At 44.2% G+C, this 19,907-nt stretch overlaps 1 long non-coding RNA gene across 3 annotated transcripts in view; it reads left to right on the plus strand.

Annotated features, from left to right (window-relative positions):
- Positions 1-19,907, plus strand: part of LOC137759786 (uncharacterized) — a 63,448-nt gene that overhangs the window by 10,956 nt on the left and 32,585 nt on the right. For all 3 annotated transcript variants that reach the window (XR_011073199.1, XR_011073201.1, XR_011073200.1), the window contains exon 2: positions 966-1,138. This is a non-coding gene — a long non-coding RNA (uncharacterized lncRNA). The remainder of the gene's footprint in view (positions 1-965; positions 1,139-19,907) is intronic.

The raw sequence follows: 19,907 nt of genomic DNA on the forward strand, positions 1-19,907 counted from the left end.
AATTTATTGCAGAGCCCATTCTCTTCATAGTTCCTTCACTGAACTTTCTTTGTGTTTTTCATCCAGTGGGTCTAGCTTGTAGATTTTGGCCTCCTCGTAAATTTGCTTCTTCATCCACATTACATTTTGCCCGGACTATGGCAGAAGCTCCTGGGTGGTTTCGCGGCCCCTGGACTCAGTTCCTCTAAGTTCATCTGCCTACTCGGGTTGAGTGATCTTCTAACATGAAAAGATACGCCTAAAATGATGCTGCTAATGACTTGCCCACACAGAGTTAGTGCACACTAGCCGCCCAGCGTGTGCTCTGCCCAGAGGCGTGTAGTCTGAACTGTGCTCGGCCAAGCCTCCTGGGGCTCTTTGGCCCTGAGGAAGGGGAGCTTTTTGTGATCACTCCCTTTATCTAATCGGTCCTTCAGCAGCGGGGCGCCTTTTTCTAATCAGCGGAGGCACCCTTACTCAGGCAGTGGTCGCCCCAGGGCTCATCACCTGTGGGATACGAGCCATGCTCTCTCCCAGGCTTGATTCGACCAACATCTCTATTTTCTGTCCCTTCTCACACTTGGACCCCTGGCCTTAAGTCATCCCCACCTGCAGTATTTACAGTGCCCAGCAGGTGTCAGGCTTGAGTGTCTTTGCACAGGTGCTCCCTCTGCAGTTACTGCACCTCCTCCTCCAACTCTGCAGACCCTCAGCTTTCTCGATTGTACTTCAGGGTTATCATGAAGCGGTCACTTAGATATAACTTTTTGCCTCCATAGGAACCTGTGTGCATAAAGGTTATGGTTCTTTATCTCATGTGATTGAAATTTTGAGTTTATACATGTCCCTCCTTAATGAGGCTTTAAGGGCAGGAGTCGTTTCTAATCCTTAGCACAGAGCAGATGCTTTTTTTTCTTTTTAGATGCTTTTTAATGATGATAAAAGGTACGGTTTACATCACTCATTTTACAATAATTTTGCTTTAGGTTGTGACAGAAATAAAGTTTCCAGAAGTTGTGTTCCTGCAATAAGAAATAAAGATGTGACCTTCCAGTTGTGTAAAGCTCATGAATGCTGTGTAAGTGCGTCGGGTGCAATAAGGAACCTGGAGCTAAATGGGCTAGTTCTGAGAGAGGGAGACTTAACTACGTTAACAAAGGTAAGCTTTCATTGTGTCCTGCCAACATTTGATATTTGCTTTTGGGGCAAACTAAACGGGTAAAATTTTAAACTGTTCCTCCCCATTAAAGGGATTGAATAAATAGGCCACTTTGGTGCACCTGTGTCTTGCGACTTGTCCAATTGGAGATGGAGGTTTAGAAAGTGAGTTTCAGTCTTGTTTAAGTCTCTTCCCATCAGACTGGTCTCGTGATTTCCTACACACCATGTTACTTCCTGTCTACCTTTCCTTGGTGTTGTTCATGCCTGGATTGTCTCCTGTACCTGCTCAAACCTTGGTCCATTCTCATTTGTACCATGGAAGTTTGTCATGCTGGATGCTGTCAGAACTAATTTTACTTAAGTTTGTGTTAAGCCGCAAAGCACACGTTTTGTATATTTTCTGTCTTTTGCGTTTGTTTATATTCTTATGGTTTCTCTTCAAGAAATATTATGAGAAGGGAAATAGCAAGATGTAAAGAGCAAAAAAGTCATCATTCTCTTTAAATTGTTAGACCATGTATCTGCAATCATAATTATAATGCACTGTGGTATGTGTTAAAATAGGAAATGTATGTAATGTCCCGTAGGAGCAGCAAAGTCAGTGGTGTTAGTGGGGGTGTGTCACGGAAGTAATCACAAAGCAGGTGACTGTTGGTTGGGGTCCTGAAACATTAGTGTGTGTTCCCTATGTCCAGTAGTGGTCTGGAGGGGTCAGGAAGCCTGCCTTTCAATTTGAGGGAACAGAGGGTTTGAGGTCCTCTCTCTTCTATTGCTCCAGTATACTGCATAGCAGCTAATAAGATACTGGGTTTATAGTTGACATTTGAATTGCTGATTGATCATCAAGATTGGGGTGTATCATTGGAAATGAAAATAGGAAGAGTCTTATGCGTTTTAGGTTTTTCTTTTTTTTCCTATGTCTCAGAAGGCTCTTTGATGGGAGACTTTTTATTCTCCCATACAATTCCATGAATACTTTTACCCTGGCACTTATTTTAATGGCATTTTCAATTTATAAATGTCTTTGAAACACATATTGTAAACTATTTGAGGGTAATGACCATGGCCATTTGTGGCACATCTTAAATGTGCATCGTGTTAAGTTTTTTTTTTTTTTTAATTTTATTTATTTATTTATTTATTTATTTATTTATTTATTTATTTATTTATTTATGTCTGTGTTGGATCTTCCTTTCTCTGCGAGGGCTTCCTCTAGTTGTGGCAAGCGGGGGCCACTCTTCATCGCGGTGCGCGGGCCTCTCACTATCGCGGCCTCTCTTGTTGCGGAGCACAGGCTCCAGACGCGCAGGCTCAGTAATTGTGGCTCACGTGCCCATTTGCTCCGCGGCATGTGGGATCTTCCTGGACCAGGGCTCGAACCCATGTCCCCTGCATTGGCAGGCAGATTCTCAACCACTGCGCCACCAGGGAAGCTCCATCGTGTTAAGTTTTGAGTGTCATGTGGTCTACCATCAGTGCTTCCCTCTTTCATCCAGTTTTCTTCCTCATTTCCTTCTCCAAATTTGTCTCATTTTTCTACTTTCCCTTTTGCTTCTCTATTCTTGCTTTCTCTTTCCCATTGCATCTGTCATTCTTCTTCTCCTTCTCCTTCTGACTTCATTATGGCCAACCGAAGCCTTTTCTAGTATGTTCTCTATCTTCCTTGCCTCTTTATTGCCATCCACAAACTTTTACAGAATATTCTTGGTTGACTCCCTTACTTCCTAGCATACCCATGTACTTCATGATCACTTTAGAACATTGAAAAGGGTTGGAATTTTTAAAAATAGGTAATTCTAATCAGTCTTCTTTCACCTCTGGTATAAGACTCTTCTTCCTCAATCTGACCATTCTCAAATCTAGAAGTACTCCAGCTCATTGGTCCTCCTTACCCCCATGTTTAGGCCAAAGAACTTGTGAAACCTTAGCCCTGTTTAATACTTGAATTTATCAAAACATAAGAGAGCTAATTCTGCCTGAGGGCACCAAAGAAGAATAAAGATGCCACAGATAAACGTTTAGTCCAGATTTATAATGGACTCTAAGTGCCTAGTTGAGTGCTGACCATTAACTCACTTGAACAACAGGGAGCTCATGACAGAAACTAACATGTTAATTGTATAGACACTTCACCATTCCTCAATGTAGCTGATAAACTGCATCCAGTTAGCTTAAGTAACATGAATGATGAATTTCCCTGTGTATATAAATTGGGAGTTTGTAAAGTTATCTTTTTCCCTTTGTACAACTACTGACTACCACCTCGCTTCGTCACGGCAATAGAAAATGACGACTAAGAAACACATTGTCTCTGGGCTTCCCTGGTGGCGCAGTGGTTGAGAATCTGCCTGCTAATGCAGGGGACACGGGTTCAAGCCCTGGTCTGGGAAGATCCCACATGCCGCGGAGCAACTGGGCCCGTGAGCCACAACTGCTGAGCCTGCGCGTCTGGAGCCTGTGCTCCGCAGCGAGAGAGGCCGCGATAGTGAGAGGCCCGCGCACGGCGATGAAGAGTGGTCCCCGCTTGCCACAACTAGAGAAAGCCCTCGCACAGAAACGAAGACCCTACGCAGCCAAAAATAAATAAATTAATTAATTAAAAAAACAAACAAACAAAAAAACACATTGTCTCAGTATCAGTGGACATAATGTCTTAGTATTCTACAAAAATCTCTAAATTCTTACTCTAAAAGATATATCTGCCAATATCTTCTATCCTTATCCTTTGTTAATATAAATATCGAATCTATGAACGTCTCAGTTTCCTTACTTAGAATATGAGGTGGATTGATTTGCTAATATCTAGAGACCTTTCCAATTTTAACATTCCCTGGTTATAAGGGCTGAGCCAAATACAGTGGCTCCTTAATCATTAACCTCGCTCATGATGAAAGTCATCAGCAAGATCTACATGTAAGAGATCAAATATTCATATCCATATATACTGTAGCACATTGACTTTTACAGAACTCAGAGTAACACAACATAGTTACATTCATAGACTTAAGGTCACTGTGGTATACTTTACAATTTTTCTTTTCCCTAGGAAGGAAATGTAGATCCCTGGGAAGGGATTTCTTTCTCTGCTTTTTAGTAATGTAAGCCTTCATTATCTCTTGGATCCTAAAAATGGGTAGGGTTTTGGCAGGTGGAGCTTAGGAGAGACCCATCAGGTGGTAGGGACAACATGAGAAAGGGCAGAAGGAAGAATGGATTTTGAGAAGGACCTGATATCTTACATGATGAGAGCAGCGTTTCACAATCTCTGTCCTGCAGAACACTGGTTTTAGATGATGCTGATGTAGTTACAAGACAGAAGCATTTGGGAAGAGCGGTACTCTACATCCCGACATGAAATTCAAGTTTCACTTTGTTACATTACATACTCTGAAAAGTTTTGGAGGAAGGAATTGATTTCATTTTTTTAATTCAGTCTTACAGTTACTTGAGAAACCTATATTCAGCTGATGGGACTGTATTTTGTGAAAGGCCAATCGGAGAAATGCTGAGATGGAGCTTAAGATATTTCTGTGTTGGGACAGGCATGTGATTATTTTTCTTATAATTCTTTACTGTTTGTCCTAACAATTGTTACTTTGCAGGATTTTTTTTTTTTTTTACATCTTTATTGGAGTATAATTGCTTTACAGTGTTGTGTTAGTTTCTGCTGTGTAACAAAGTGTATCGGCTGTATGTATACATATATCCTCAGGTTTCAGTTTTAAGCCTTCTGTTTTTACCTGAGTCATTGGGCCTCTTAGAAAGCTCAACAATTCTGGGGTCTTCATCTCTTATGTAGTTTCCAGAAGCTCCTGGCACTTACCAGTATTTCCTCTTGATTGTTTTCCTCCGACTTCAAACTTCTTACGATTATGAGCTGATTGTTTTCTCAGCCTCTAGTGTCAAAACCAGCCACCTCGCTCATCTTCATTGTCTCAGTTACAAGGTGCAATATTTCCCACGTTTATATGTGTCAAAATATAAGTCAGGGATTGATACATAGTATGTGCTTAATAACAATTGTATTTCCTTTTTTTCTTTGTTCAAAGGTATCCAAACACTGGCCAAGTTCTTAAATTGAAAGTAGAGTGATCTAATTTATTCAGCTCATCCAACCATCAATATTGAATATTTGTCTTTTTTTCTTACACATACTTCTTGTATTCCAGTAGTGACATTCTAGAGCACAGTGAGCACATGTATAACTTATTACTGCATTACTACCTTGGCTATTCCTTGACCAAAATTTACTTCATACAACTGACAGCCTAATTAACCTACTAGAGTTTTTTTTTAATGTATGCATACAAACAATAAACACCAGTTGCATTGCTAATAACTGAATTTTTACATCTCTATGCACCCATGTATCCAACACCAGGTCAAGGTATTATAAAATATTTGTAACACCCTACAAGGTTCTCTGTTACTTCTTTCTGTTCCATACTCCCCCAGGGCAACACCCAAGCTGACCTCTATCACCATATATGACATACATGGAATCACACAGTGTGTATTCTTTGGTATCTGGCCTTTGGTTACATATCATTATATCAGTAGTTTATTCTTTTATTGTGTTTTCTTGATTTTTTAAACCTAGACATTCATACAGTGTCAAAGTACCACTGATTTCTTAATATTATTATGCTGACCTCCATCTTCAGAGGCTTTCCACAGTCTTCCATCTGTCTTTCCACCTACTTTCTCTTCCGTCTAATGATGTTTCATTTAACCAACCTCAGTCAGCCTTTCCCCCATATTCCCCAACACGTAGCACTCCTGTGTTCAGCCAGTTTTGTTCCCTATTCCATAAGCCCTTTGTGCCATTGCTGACACTGTGCCTGTTCCCTGCCCGGAAGGCCTGTTCCCTACCCTCTATATACTTGTTCAAGACTCAATTTAAATGCTGCCTGTTCTAAGAAGTCTTCTCAGAAGAAGCCAGTGCTTTTTGGAATCCTTCTTTAATGAAATCCCATAGCAAGTGTCATCTGTCCTCCCTGATCTGGTAATTAATTATCCATTGTTCCTATCATATAGTGTTTGTTTTTCTCATGTGCTGTTATTATTTATTGAAGCAGATTATAGTGACTTGAACCAGGAACTGGGTCATTTTCCTCTTCATTTTAGTGCAAGTTTCTGTGATATGAAGTTAAACTCCTTTTCCCTCACTTCCCATTCACCCTCAGCACTTGTTAAACACGAAGTACAAGTGAAACTTATCGGTTTTTGTGGTCCTTGGTTCTGGTCCCTAGGTCTAAGCTGCACTTCTGTAGTGCTAATTTGACTGATTTCTTATTGTCACATAACTCAGGAATTAACTAAATCATTACAAATTTAGATACATATAAGATATTATAAGAAAACCAGTGGATGTCACAAGTTTAGGCCTGGGGGAGAGTGTTGTATGAGTCCTAGTTTGGTGGGGCTCACACTGCATGATCGCGCCTTCCAGTATTCCATTGTAAGTAAGAAAGAGGTATGCAAATATATGCTTAATACTTAACAGTGTTGAGAAAAAAGAGAGGAGAGAAAGGGATGACAGGTACTTTGAGGGCTTTTTGGAATTCATGAACAATTACGATTGGATGGGGAAAAAGAAAAACCGAGGGCTAACCTCCCGCAAGTGAGCTCAGGAAAGAGAGAAGGGCTCATCTGGTATGCAGGTAGAGAGGTTTGACCTACAGAATCTTAGAAAACGTCAACAATCTGAGCAGTGATAGCAAGAGGCAAACTAAAGGGATAACAGAAGTCTGCAAAAGTCTCGCACAAAGAGCTTTGGCATGGTGTTCATCATCTAGCTAATCCTAACATGCAGACATTTATGAGAGTAAAGTCAGGTCTTTGCCAGAGTGGGTTCCTTATTTGGGCAACTGGGTCAAATGAAGAAAGGCAAATGTAGACTGCCAGAGTAAATAAGGAGAGGAAAAACAAAAAGAACGAGGCCTATCATTCATCAGTGGTTTCCCCCCAATATTCTTAGCCTCCACCTTATCTCCATCTTACTGGTAACACAGGAACTAGACTGAACAATCAGGTAAAAGGTCTCTACAGAAACTGAGGTAATATAGAAAATAAGAAAATAAAACATAAAATTGTAGATTTTCTTCCTAGGGGTAATTGAGATGATAGTTGAATAATAACATAAGATCAGGTGAAGTCTAAAGACATTTTAGAAAAGCTGGATAAAGCAAGAAAACATCTGTTCACTGGCATCTGAATGTTAGAGAGACACCAAGACATGTGGGCCAAGTTTGGAGAGAAGGGAAACACAGACGCAAGCCTGACATTTGGTGCAGCTTTTCTCCTTGGGGCATTTACTGATTCAAATCTTACAGCCTAGGAGCTGAAAAGCCAAGGAGTTCAAAAGACTCTAACCACAGAAGCCAAACGGCAAGAGCTCAAGCTAAAGGCAACAACTAATGGAATGACAAGCTAAGTGTATCTTTAGTCTCACAGGGCTGCGGAAACCATTACATTTAAAGCCTAACAAATACATGGGTAGTTGGGAATAGGGAGAATCCAAACGCTCATATGGTAATCCCAAAGGGCAACACCCATAGAGGAAGGACAAGACAGAAATAGAGCAACCTTCACACAGACTGAAAAACAGCTTTGAATGAGCTCAAACTGAGAATGGACTAAGGTTTCCAGTCCCTATAGTAACTGTCTGCTGTGGACAAAAGGAAATCTTTTCAAGAGAACGATAACAACATCCAGAATGTGGAGGTATCTTTATAGTTTCCTAAAATAAGTTAAGCCCAATTTTAATATAAAAAATAATTGGACATACCAGGAAAAAGACTAAATGATCAAAAGCTCAAAAAAAAAAAAATTAAAAAATTAAAAAAAAACAGAACAAGAAAGAAAGAAGACAATATAAATAGACAGAGGAGGACAAGAGTTACCAGGCGTTGGTTAAAAAAAAACAAAACAACTATGATTAAACAAAAAAAATAGACACATGGCAAATAAGCATATGAAAAGATGCTACACATTCCATGTCATCAGGGAATTTTAAATTAGAACAATAGTGAGATACCACTACACACCTATTCAAATGGCTAAAATCCAAATACTGAAATCCCAAAGTTGTTGACGATGCAGAACAACTGGAATTCTCATTTGTTGCTAGCAGGATACTTGGCAGTTTCTTACAGAACTAAACATACTTTTACCATACAGTGATCTAGTAATCATGTTCTTTGGTATTTACCCATAGGAACTGAAAAGTTATGTCCCCATAAAAACCTGCACATGGATGTTTATAACAGTTTCTTTCATAATTGCCAAAACTTGAAATCAACCAAGATGTTTTTCAATAGGTGAATGGATAAACAAGCTATTGTATATCCGTACAAAGGAATAGCATTCAGCACTAAAAAGAAAAGGCTATGAAGCCATGAAAAGACATGGAAGAAGCTTAAATGCATATTGCTAAGTGAAAAAAAGCCAATCTGCAAAGGCTACATGCATATTATATGATTGCAGCTATATGAAATTTAGGAAAAGGCAAAAGTGTGGAGACAATCAAAAGATCAGTGGTTGCCAGAGGTTGTGGGGAGGGAGAAAAGGATGGGTGAAGCCCGGAATTGTAAAGGCAGAGAAACTCCTGTGTATGGTTCTGTAATGGTGGATACAGGTTATTGCACATTTGTCAAAAATCATATAATGTACAAAACAAAGAGTGAAGTATAAAGTAAAGCATGGACATTAGTTAGTAATAATGTATCAATATTGGTTCATTAACTATAACAAATATATTATGCTAATGTAAGAAGTTAATAATAGGGCAAACTGGGTTGAGAGGTAAGGAAGTATGAGAACTCTGTCCTTTCTGCTTAATTTTTCTGTAAGCCAGAAACAGCTCCAAAATAGTCTATTAATTTAAAAAACAAATGTAGAACTGCATACAAAACTTGCGCGTAAATCCAACCACAGCAGCATTATTCATAAGAGCCCCAAACAGGAAATAACCCAAATGGCCATTTACTGTGAATGATCAATGAAACACAGTAATATCCACACCATGGAATATTATTCAGCCATAAAAAGAAATCAAGTACTGATACATGCTACAACATGCATGAACCTTGAAAACATGCTAAGTAATTGTATGATTCCATTTGTATGCAATGTCCAGACTAGGCAAATCTGTAGAGACAAAGTATATTAGTGGCTGCCTAGGGTTCGGAGAAGTGGGGGAGTGAGTGACTTATAGTAGATTATTTTTTTTGGGGGGGGTGGATGAAAGTTTTACAATTGATTGTGGTGGTAGATGCATAACACATTAAATTGTACACTTTAAATAATATGGAAAGTAAATTATATCTCAATGAAACTATTATTTAAAATTATGATTTTACAGAAATTCAGTCCTTAACTATTATGTATCTATCTGTCTGTCTGTCTGTCTATCTATCTATCTATCTCTCTATCTGTCTATCTATCCATCTATCTATCTATCTCTCTGTCTGTCTATCTATCTATCTATCTGTGTGTCTTATCTATCTCTCTATCTCTCTGTCTATCTCTATCTATCTATGTCTCTATCTATCTATCTCTCTATCTCTCTCTCTTCTCTGTCTATCTATCTATCTGCCTATCTATCCCTCTCTCTCTCTCTCTATCTCCCTATCTGTCTCTATCTATCTGTCTCTCTGTTTATCTATCTCTCTATGTATCTCTCTATGTATCTATCTATCTATCTGTCTATATATCTCTATCTCTCTATCATCTATCTGTCTATCTATCTATCATCTCTCTATCTATGTATCTATGTATCTATCTATATCTACCTGTCTACCCATCTATCCTTATGTATTGAACAGTAACAATGGCTTATAAGTCACTTCCCTACATTATTTTATCCTTCCAAAACTCTTGAGAGGTCAATAGGCCATAGGAAAAGCACTGAGTTCACTGGAACACTTGAAGGTTGAATTAACTGTTTGTGATCACTCAATCAGTAAATGGTGATGCAGGGAATTCCACGCACATCTTCTCTGTCCTCCTTTCCTCCTTCCCTCCCTCCTACTTGCTGACTCTATTCCAGCCACATTATTTACTAATTCTTCCCTGAGGACACTGGCATCCTTCCTCTGGGCCTTGCAGAGGTTATTCCCATGATCTGGAATGCTTTTCCCTCAGACGTCTGACTCATCTGCCTCCCTCTAGACTGTTCAAATTCCACTTTCCCAGTAAGACTTATCCTGTCTACCGTTTAAGTTGAAAGCCTTGCTCCTCTCTGCCCACAATCTCACCTCACCATATACTGCTTAATCTCCATAGCATTTATTCCTGGCGAACCTACCAGATAATGTACATGGGTTTCTGTTCTCCCCTCCAACTGGAAGATAGGCTGCACAGACTCAGGAATTTTGCCATTATTAAACCTAGTGGAGGCCCAGCAGAGCTCTAGGGTCAGCCAGAACTGGGCACAATTATAACTCTCGTGATTTGATATTTTAGTGGGTTAGCTCAGAGCCAAGCCAGTTATTAAAGAGGATCTTTTCTGCTATTTTAAGCAGCATGGTACATTTGAGGTCAACTTAAGTTTTCAATAATTACAGAGCAGGTATGAACTCTTCCTTTGTTTCTCCAGACACATGAACCTGGATGCCAAATCCATCCTCTCTGGGTGTAGTGGGAATGTATGAAGATGACTGGCCTAAGTCTCAATTGAATAAAAAGATTCCCCAAAAGACATTTCAGCATTTTCGAAAAGTTCAGTCATAAAGTGTGGTTCTTTATCACACATCAGGGATTATCTAGCCTCCAGTGTGGTTTTTTTTTTTTTTTTTGCAGTAAAAATGTGTCATTTTATATTTTAAATTTGCATTATGAAAATAAGTCTGTACACGAAGTAATACATATTTAATGAATATGAATCATGTAAATTTGGTCATGGTATTTAAGGTTGGCTTTGGCTTTGAAGTATTTTTAAATTCATAGAAAATATTGAACTTCTTCTTTTTTTTTTTTTTTTTTAAAGATTTTTATTGATTGATTGCTATGTTGGGTCTTCGTTTCTGTGCTAGGGCTTTCTCCAGTTGCGGCAAGCAGGGGCCACTCCTCATCGCGGTGCGCGGGCCTCTCACCGTCGCGGCCTCTCTCGTCGCGGAGCACAGGCTCCAGACGCGCAGGCTCAGCAGTTGTGGCTCACGGGCCCAGTTGCTCCGCGGCATGTGGGATCCTCCCAGACCAGGGCACGAACCCGTGTCCCCTGCATTAGCAGGCAGATTCCCGACCACTGCGCCACCAGGGAAGCCCAAAATATTGAACTTCTAATAAAATAAATAAAACATTGTAATAATTGATATTAACAATCAACTTCAAAATTTCTTTGTCTGCATTTTCTGTTCAATTTTAAAAGAGAAGTCACTTTCAGTAGTGTTCCAAAGTGAGTGGATTGCACCTTCTATGATGTGAAAAAAGATCCGATTGCCATTAGCTGTTCTTAAGTGCTGAACATAACTGAGAGAAATTGTAACAAGACACTCTCTGTCACTGGCAGGAAGCCCATCTCCATCCTTTGCGGGGGCAGTCCCGAGCTCATGTTTTAACGGACGCGACTGCAAACCGTGGTTCTCACGTGACTTTCTGAAGAGCCCCCGCAGCAGGCCCAGGTACCTTGAGTGGACTAAGTCTCACTTTATGGCAATGGCATCAGATGGTGGCTACAGAAGGTTGCTGACGTCCCTGTGTGCTCTGACAGGCTCTGCAGACCGGGGGACGAAAGGACCAAGGAACTCTGACCGCCCTCGGGAATCCCAAGTGACTGGAGGGACACTGCGTCAGGGCCCCAGGCAGTGTCGCCCACTGTTCCGGAGGCGGGCGGAGGCTCCGCAGCCTCATTTGGTCCAGACCCTTCCAGTATTTAAAATTATTGTCAAGATGCTGCATTAACTCAGGCAGGTCTACAAAGGCGTCCCAAGCAGCAAACATGTCTGTGATGAAATTGTCAATGAAAGAGATTTGGGATTTGGGGATGCTGCAGGTATTTCTGTCAAAAACTGCCATCACCACAGGCAAGTCCTGTCGCTTCTCTTCATCAGTCTGAGAAAAACATTCTTCTGAGACACGTGCGGCCCACTCAATGCACTGCTCCAGGGGTCGGTAGGGATTGGACACATCAGCACACTTAATCAGTCAGGGTGAGTCACCCCAACTCTCCCTCCTCTGGACCTTAGTTCCTCCTGATTGTCACTAGTTACACTGAAAACAGATTTCAGGAGTCAGCACGTGCAGCCATAATGTGTGCCTAATTCCACATCCCAGTCACTGGGACACAAAATTTTGGTGTCTTAAGTCTGGCTCCCACATCACCACTCACATATGTCAGTTCTTCCTCTACAGCTGAGTCAGTGAGTAAAGACACATAAACAGAAGTAGATTAATACGAACAAGGTTTTATTGACATATATATATGTACATAAAGCTGGGAAAGAGAAAGGCCCATTGAGGCAAATGCATAGGGGGAGAGGAAGCATCTGAAAACAGCAGTGGGCATCCTGCCAGTTCCAAGTCTAGGGAAAACTTGGGTCCGCCAAGTTACCAGTCAAGCCAGGGATGGCACGGTGGATGATACAGGCAGCTGTCTTCCATTCTCCTAACTGGAGCTTCTCAAGTCTGGTGTAGTTCTGAAGTGGGCTCATATGCTCCTCACCCTCCAGCACACACACACACACACACAGACACACAGACACACACACACACACACACACTTGCACACCCCTGAGGTGTGGTCCTCCGGCTTGCTGTAGGAAGAGAGGAGGTTAAGTTTCACTTCAAGGGGCTGAGCCACTTTCCAGTGAGGCAAAGTCCATTCATGGTGACACACAGTTTGCAGAATAAGATCTGCTCTTCATTTGTTGAGTTTCTTCATAGAAGAAAGGAATTCGCTGGTGGCTCCTATGAAGCCCTGGGCAGGTTATGAGGCTGCCAGACTCCTGTGAGCACAGGCACAGCTGCCCTGACCAGGGGCCTGCAAACACAATGCTGGCTCGTCTAAGTCAGAGGGGTGTCCTGACTTGGGGACCCCAGTGTTCTTACTGAGAGTGGAGGTTCCTCTCTAAGTATGGATGGTGCTGTCCCCCATGGCACCACCTGGGTTTTGACCAGGGGGGGCCTCAGGTGCTTTGTATGAATGTGGCACCAGAAGTGTATCCAGTCACAGCAGGTGTGGTGCTGTCCCCCATGCCCCCTCCCCCCCGTTCTCTGCACAGATGGGTTCCAAGTCTGATGGCAGTTATTGACACAGGGCCTCCCAGCACCGGTGAGATGTTGTGCCCTCCATCCGCACCACCTGTGTGTTGGCCAGGTGGGTCCCAGTTGTAAGCGGGAATAGCAGGTCCTCCAATCATGGGCATGATGTTGTTCCCTCCTAGACGACCACCACCTAGATTGTGGGCAGGTGGGCCCCTTGTGCTTGGAAATAAGGTAGAACTAGAAGTGTGTTGAAACCCACGGGTGATAACCACACTTGCAACTGCAACAGATGTGGTGTGCTCTGTTAGAAGGTGGAAACTGACATGTTCCTTGACACAGATTTCTTCTCCTTGGTGATGGAACTTTTAAATGTAGATTTTCTACGTCCAGATGGGCCCTGTGTGCAGTGACGGCAAGTGGAAACTCTAGGGCCTCCCATCGTGGGGATGGTGTTGTCCCCTGCCATCACTGTACCACCTGTATTCAGCCCAGGTAGGCCCCAGGTATTTGGATTTAAGGTGGAATCAGGTATGTTCCCAAATGCTGGGATAGTGCCTGCCCCTCCTAGTGCAGCAGCCTTGCCGTGGTCAGGTAGATGGCAGGTTGTCTGGCCCAAAGTAGGAACAGAAGCGGTGCTGGGTGCCCCACTTAGTCCTGCCTCAAAGTTAAGTGGTCTGGATGCCTGTGAGTGAGTGAGGCCTGGGGCTGACACACCGACCCCAAGGCTCCCACCGGCCGTAGGGGCTGCAGGTCCCATGAACAGGGGGCCCGGTGTGGTGTCGGCAAAGAGCGAGCCACTGTCCCCAGCACTGGGCATCCTGGTGGCAAGCCCAAAGCCAGTAGCAATGGACACAGCCCTGGGGAGAATGCCTGGGTTGTCGCCGAAGGCCGGCTGCGTGTTGCTGGTGGTGGCGAATAGGGAAGCTGGCGAAGCTGCCGGCATGATGCTGACTTGCGGTGGCTAGGCTGCAGGGGCGACTAGGACTTTATCTTGTGCTGAGGCTGCTGGGTTTCCCAATAGAAAATTATCGTTAGGCCTCTGCCCATCGTTGGCCCCCAATGTGGCCTGAGACGGGAGACCTGGGTCCAAGGAAGCTTGAAGTGTTGGTCTATCTGTTGGCCGGCGTTGCAGGTAAATGAGTCGAGTCATGGGCTGAGGCATTGCTACCACTGGGTGGTGTGTTCCCAGAACTAGGAACAGCCCTGTGAAATGTCTATTGGTTCTGCCTGGAGACAGGGGCAGACTGGAAAATGACAGCCTGGGAAGGAGGTGTGGTGTCCATAGGTACAGTGTCAGAGCTGCTGCCTGCTGAAGCATTGGTGACGGCCGAAGCCGTAACTGGGGGGCTGGGGAAAACAGGAGCCGGATGGAAAATGACAGCCTGGGAAGGAGGTGTGGTGTCCATAGGTACAGTGTCAGAGCTGCTGCCTGCTGAAGCATTGGTGACGGCCGAAGCCATAACTGTGGGGCTGGGGAAAACAGGAGCCGAATGGAAAATGACAGCCTGGGAAGGAGGTGTGGTGTCCATAGGTACAGTGTCAGAGCTGCTGCCTGCTGAAGCATTGGTGACGGCCGAAGCTGTAAATGGGGGGCTGGGGAAAGCAGGAGCCGAATGGAAAATGACAGCCTGGGAAGGAGGTGTAGTGTCCATAGGTACAGTGTCAGAGCTGCTGCCTGCTGAAGCACCGGTGACGGCCGAAGTCGTAAATGGGGGGCTGGGGAAAACAGGACCTGAAGCCATAAATGGGGGGCTGGGGAAAACAGGACCTGAAGCCGTAAATGGGCGGCTGGAGAAAACAGGAGCACCAGGGAGAGAGCCCCTCTGCTGCCCATCAGAGGTCCCAAATATGGGCTGAGGGTTGGTTTGGGGGCCAAAGGGATGGTTAAAAATTGGGGTGGCGCAGGGGACCATCGGCACAGGTAGAGTGATGGACACTGGTATCCCTGTAAGGTGCCTCTGCTCCACCCTGAAACCTGGGGGAGACCTAACAATGACAGCTTGGGAAGGGGCAGTAGTGTCCGTGTAGACACTAGGCTGCAAGGTCAAACTTCCAGATGCCGTGACCATGCTGGTGGAAGGGATTGCCACAGAAGTCATCGGCTGCCCAGTTACAATAGGGGGATCGATGGTAGGGGCTGGAAGAGGGGTAGGTGAGTATAAAGGAGGGGTAGGATCTACACAGATGGGTGTTGGGGGTTCTTTTTCATGGGACGGTGTCTGGACCTTCCTTATATTCTTGGGGATCTTTTTCCAGTGACACTGAATGTTCTTCTCCAAGGTGCCTGGGTTTTTGGCAGCAGCTAAGCACGGAAGCTTAGGAGGAGGGGGCAGCTCACCTCGATCCCACGTCAGTGCCTCGTTCCCCGACGCGGGCGACCTCAGCCTTGGCAGCGGCAGAAAAAGCGGCAGGGGAATCTTCCGCTTCCAGGGCCTACTGCTGGTAGATAGCAGGGAAGAGGAGCTTCTTGTTGGGATGCGTGAAGACTCTTCACGCTGCAGCTCCTTCCCAGACATCAGTGAGCCTGGTGATTTGGGCCGGTGGTCTTCACCCAGCACTGTTTTTGTTGGCTTCTCCAGCAGCAGGGAGCAGCATGCGGTTGGGGCAGAGGACACCATGGCATGGGATGGGACCTTCACCTCCCTCTTCTCACCTCCTTCCCAGGCTGTCATTTTCCATTCTGCCCCTGTTTTCCCCAGCCCCCGTCTCCTCAGTGGGAGGTGACTGGATGGTACCAGCTTCCTGACGTTGACTCCCTGCTCAGGGCAGATGGCAGGCGCTGGAGCAGCAGGGTGGTCCCGGTCAGATGTGGCAGCCTCCCAGGAAGGCAAAACCAGCGGGTGACAGCCCACCGGGGCCCCACGGCGGGGCGGGCGGCGGGGCGGGCGGTGGGGCCAGCGGCGGTGGTGGAGCCAGGTACGAAATTTGCATAGTAAATTGCCCATGTAGGACCGGTTGTGCGCCAAGCGATCCGAGAACAGAGTGTGAAACTGGGAGAGCTTCTCCTTAGCTTCACCTCCTCTCAAGGTCTAGCACGCACTGGACACTGGATGGCTCAGCCTGGCGCTTGTGCCATGTCCATTGTACTCGTCACAGAGAAAGGGTGGGTGGGGCAGGGGGTGGGGCGGGGGGCGCATGCAAGCCCAGCCCGTGGAGAAAGCCCGGCCCAAGGGCAAAGGGCGGGGCCCCATAGCCCGACCCCTTCTGGACTTTCTAGTGGCTGGGACTTCTCGCTGTGGGCGACAGGTGTTTGGCACCGGATGGGCCACTATGCGGAGACTGTTGGGGACTATGGAAGCCTTCTCCTGCAGAGCTCACCCTGCCTGGGCACCGGCTCTGCAGGCCCCTCAGCCCTGCGTATGTATCGGCCAGCCCTTCCCCCACAAGGGTCCCAGGGGCCAGAGCCTGTTCAGAGCTGAGTGCAGGAGGCACCCAGAGCTTGCCAGGCTGTGGCCCGCCTCCTCCAGGGACCTCCCCAGCTTCTCTGCGAGGCCTGATGACGGGAGCACCTTCTCCAGGGCTGCTCAGCTGCCAGCATCACCATGAGCCAGGTGGCGAAGGTTTCTGAGCAGGGGATGCAGAGCCCTGACCCGACTGGGTGCTGCACCCCACGATGTCCCTTCCTGGCAGATAGGTTCTTTGTTCACTTCTTTTTCGAAATTTGGTAAAACAACATATAAACCTTCGACTGTTCTTCAGGGTATACAGATGGTAGTGGCTTAGCCGGGATTCGAAGCAAGCCTGTGTGATTCCAGAGCTCGTGCTCTGGACTGTGGCGCCTCCTTATCATGTATGCTTCATGTGTTACTTTTTTTTTTTTTTTTCTTGTGGCCCTTATGGTACTTAGCCCTAAGTGCCATACGTGTGATGAACACATACACTGCCCTGTAGGAGGTCTTCTTTTGTTCAACGCATGAATTGCTCATCCACCACACTGGGTTCTAGTCTCAGAAGATACAGGTCAGGGAGCACCAGTTGTCAGCATAGCAGCGTCCCACATTTCTAATTGAGGCTTGCAGCCCAGATTTTCCCTTTGGTCTAGTTTGAAGGATCCAGATACGTAAAGCTTATATTCTAGATAAATCATGGGCTATCCGGAAAGAAATTCACCAGTAAGTTATTCCAGTTTCTCTGGCCTTCCTGGAGTATATCCAGTAAGGCATATCTCATTCATGTCTGGAAAGCAAATATATCATTTATTGCAACTTCATCGTGGAGCGACGTATTGGTTTAAAGTACGATCAACACAATTTGGTCATTGTGAGTATGCCAGCTGGGTCCACTGTTTACTACACATATGTAACTCTAGCGATTCTTATGCCCAAGAGAGGAGACATACTCTTGGGTGTCTAGGGCAAGGGAAACATGTGTTGTTATTCAGGAGCTGGAAGCTTCAGCATGACAGGAAAGAATTGAAAAATCCTGGTCTACACATCACTTTACCTTGTTTGAAACTTGTTTCTTTGGCTTGCTTCATTGGAGTGTTTTCTCTCTCCTGGGGCTGACATTGTGTGTTCTGTATCACGCATGTGACATGTAGAAGTTTCAGAACCCAGAGTCATATAGATGAGTAAAAATTTATTTATATATTTTAGTTTAAAATCTATTGAAAATAACACTGGGCATAGTTCATATATTCCAAAATTAGTTTGACCCTCTGCCCATGAGATTCTTTTTATGATATGTGACAGCTAATTTGGACTTCCATCCCCAATAAACTTTGAGGTTTGAGGACACAAAAGGTTTTGCTCAGACCTAAATTCTGTCTGAAAAAAAGGGGTAAATATTATAAGCCCTTTCTAACCTCTCCAGGAGCAGAAATGATTTACAGCTGTGGCATTGAACCATAATTCCTTGATCTCATTTGAGAAGAGTTCAGTAAGAAACAATGTCCTGATTTTTGTTTGTTTTGTTTGTTCCCTGTTTTCTTGTCTTGCTTACCAACAATCCATTGTAATTCATGAGTTTGTATGGCAGCAGGCTGAGTGTTCCCTGGAGCTCATTAAATGAACTTTTGTTCCTAAAATGATTTTTGTCTCCTTGTTTCAGCCCCTCTTCTTTCCTCTGCCCTTGACTATAACCAGAGCTCAGCAAAAGCTGACTGGCTTTGTGCAGACCCTACTTAGGGGAGTCTTTTCTTAATTATTTTATTCATGGCTCCTCCATTTCATTGTTTGCCTTCTCAAAATGTGTTGAAATCTTTCTGTGGTTGATGACTTCCACAATGTCTTGGCTTTTATTGGTTGCTTAATTTTGGTATTTCTACAGTTTTATTTAAACATGGTTTCAGGAGGAACAGAAAGTAAAGGTTTCCTAGTCTGCCATCTTGCGCTGAAAATCCCTGTTGATTTTAGCATCCAGTGTTCCCATGGGAAAAAACCCAACCTTGGCATTAATAGATGTAACACTCAAGATTTCAGCTTTTCTTGAGCAATCACTAAGGATTTAATATGTGGTCATTTCTAATGGGAAAATACTAGCTATCTCATGGAGTTGATTTGAGGATTAAATTAGATAATGAACATGAAAATGCTTTATAAGGTTTAAAAATCTATAAAAATGTTTTGTGTTATTATTTGATTTGTTGCTATTTCAACTTTAGCTGACAGTTGTTTATGACCTTGCTTATGTGAGAAAATGCCTTCTGGTTTATTGTTTTGAAAGCCAGAATATATTTTTCAATAGCTGAATGGAAATGGCATCATTTGTGAAGGTTAAGGGTGAAGGCATAAATGTTTCTTGACACCTATCACTTTACAATGTTTTCAGGAACTAATTGACTCATGTATTCCTCTTCCAAATTTTGCTGAGGACCTCCTACCAGCCAGATGCCTTCCATCAGGTGTTGGAAAGCATTTTCTGGATTTTAAATGTCTTAGGCTTTGTGGGCCATATACAGTTTCTGTAGCTTCTCCTCCCTTTTTTTCTTCAACAGCCTTTCGAAACGTGAGAACCATTATTAGCTCACAGTCACACAGATCCAGGCTGAGCGCCTGATTTGATTTGTGGCCAGTATTTGCCGATCCCGGCTCTGCGTCCTCACTGAGGAGGAGGCGCATTTTTGAGTAAATCACTTCTTTGAATCAACTGTTGGTCTTCTGGGGCTTGTCCTTATTCTCCTACAGTCTCTAATCAACATGGCATCCAGAGAGATCCTATTAAAACAGGTCAGATCATGTCACCCAAGTCTCTTCAATGGCTTCTTCACAGGAAAAGCAAAGTCCTCAAAGTGCCTCCACAGCCCTAGAAATCTGGGCCTCTGTTTCCTCTCTGACTGTTTCCTTCTCCTCTCCGCTTTGCTCCCTCTGTTTTCCACACACTGACATCCTTTCTGCTCCTTGGATACTCCAAACCCACTCTTGCCTCATTGCCCTTCCATCTGACTGTTCCCTATGCTTGTACTATTCACTTCCCAGATATGCACCTTGCTCCCTCTCACAACCTTAAGTTCCCTCTGAAATTTTATCTTCCCCAGAAAGCCCTCATTGATCACTTACTTTCAGATCGCAGCCTCCTCCTACCAGCTAACAATCTCCATCTCCCTTCCCTGCTTGCTGTTT

The sequence above is a fragment of the Eschrichtius robustus genome, chromosome 2 (assembly GCF_028021215.1).
Source record: "Eschrichtius robustus isolate mEscRob2 chromosome 2, mEscRob2.pri, whole genome shotgun sequence".
NCBI classification, from domain to species: Eukaryota; Metazoa; Chordata; class Mammalia; order Artiodactyla; family Eschrichtiidae; genus Eschrichtius; species Eschrichtius robustus.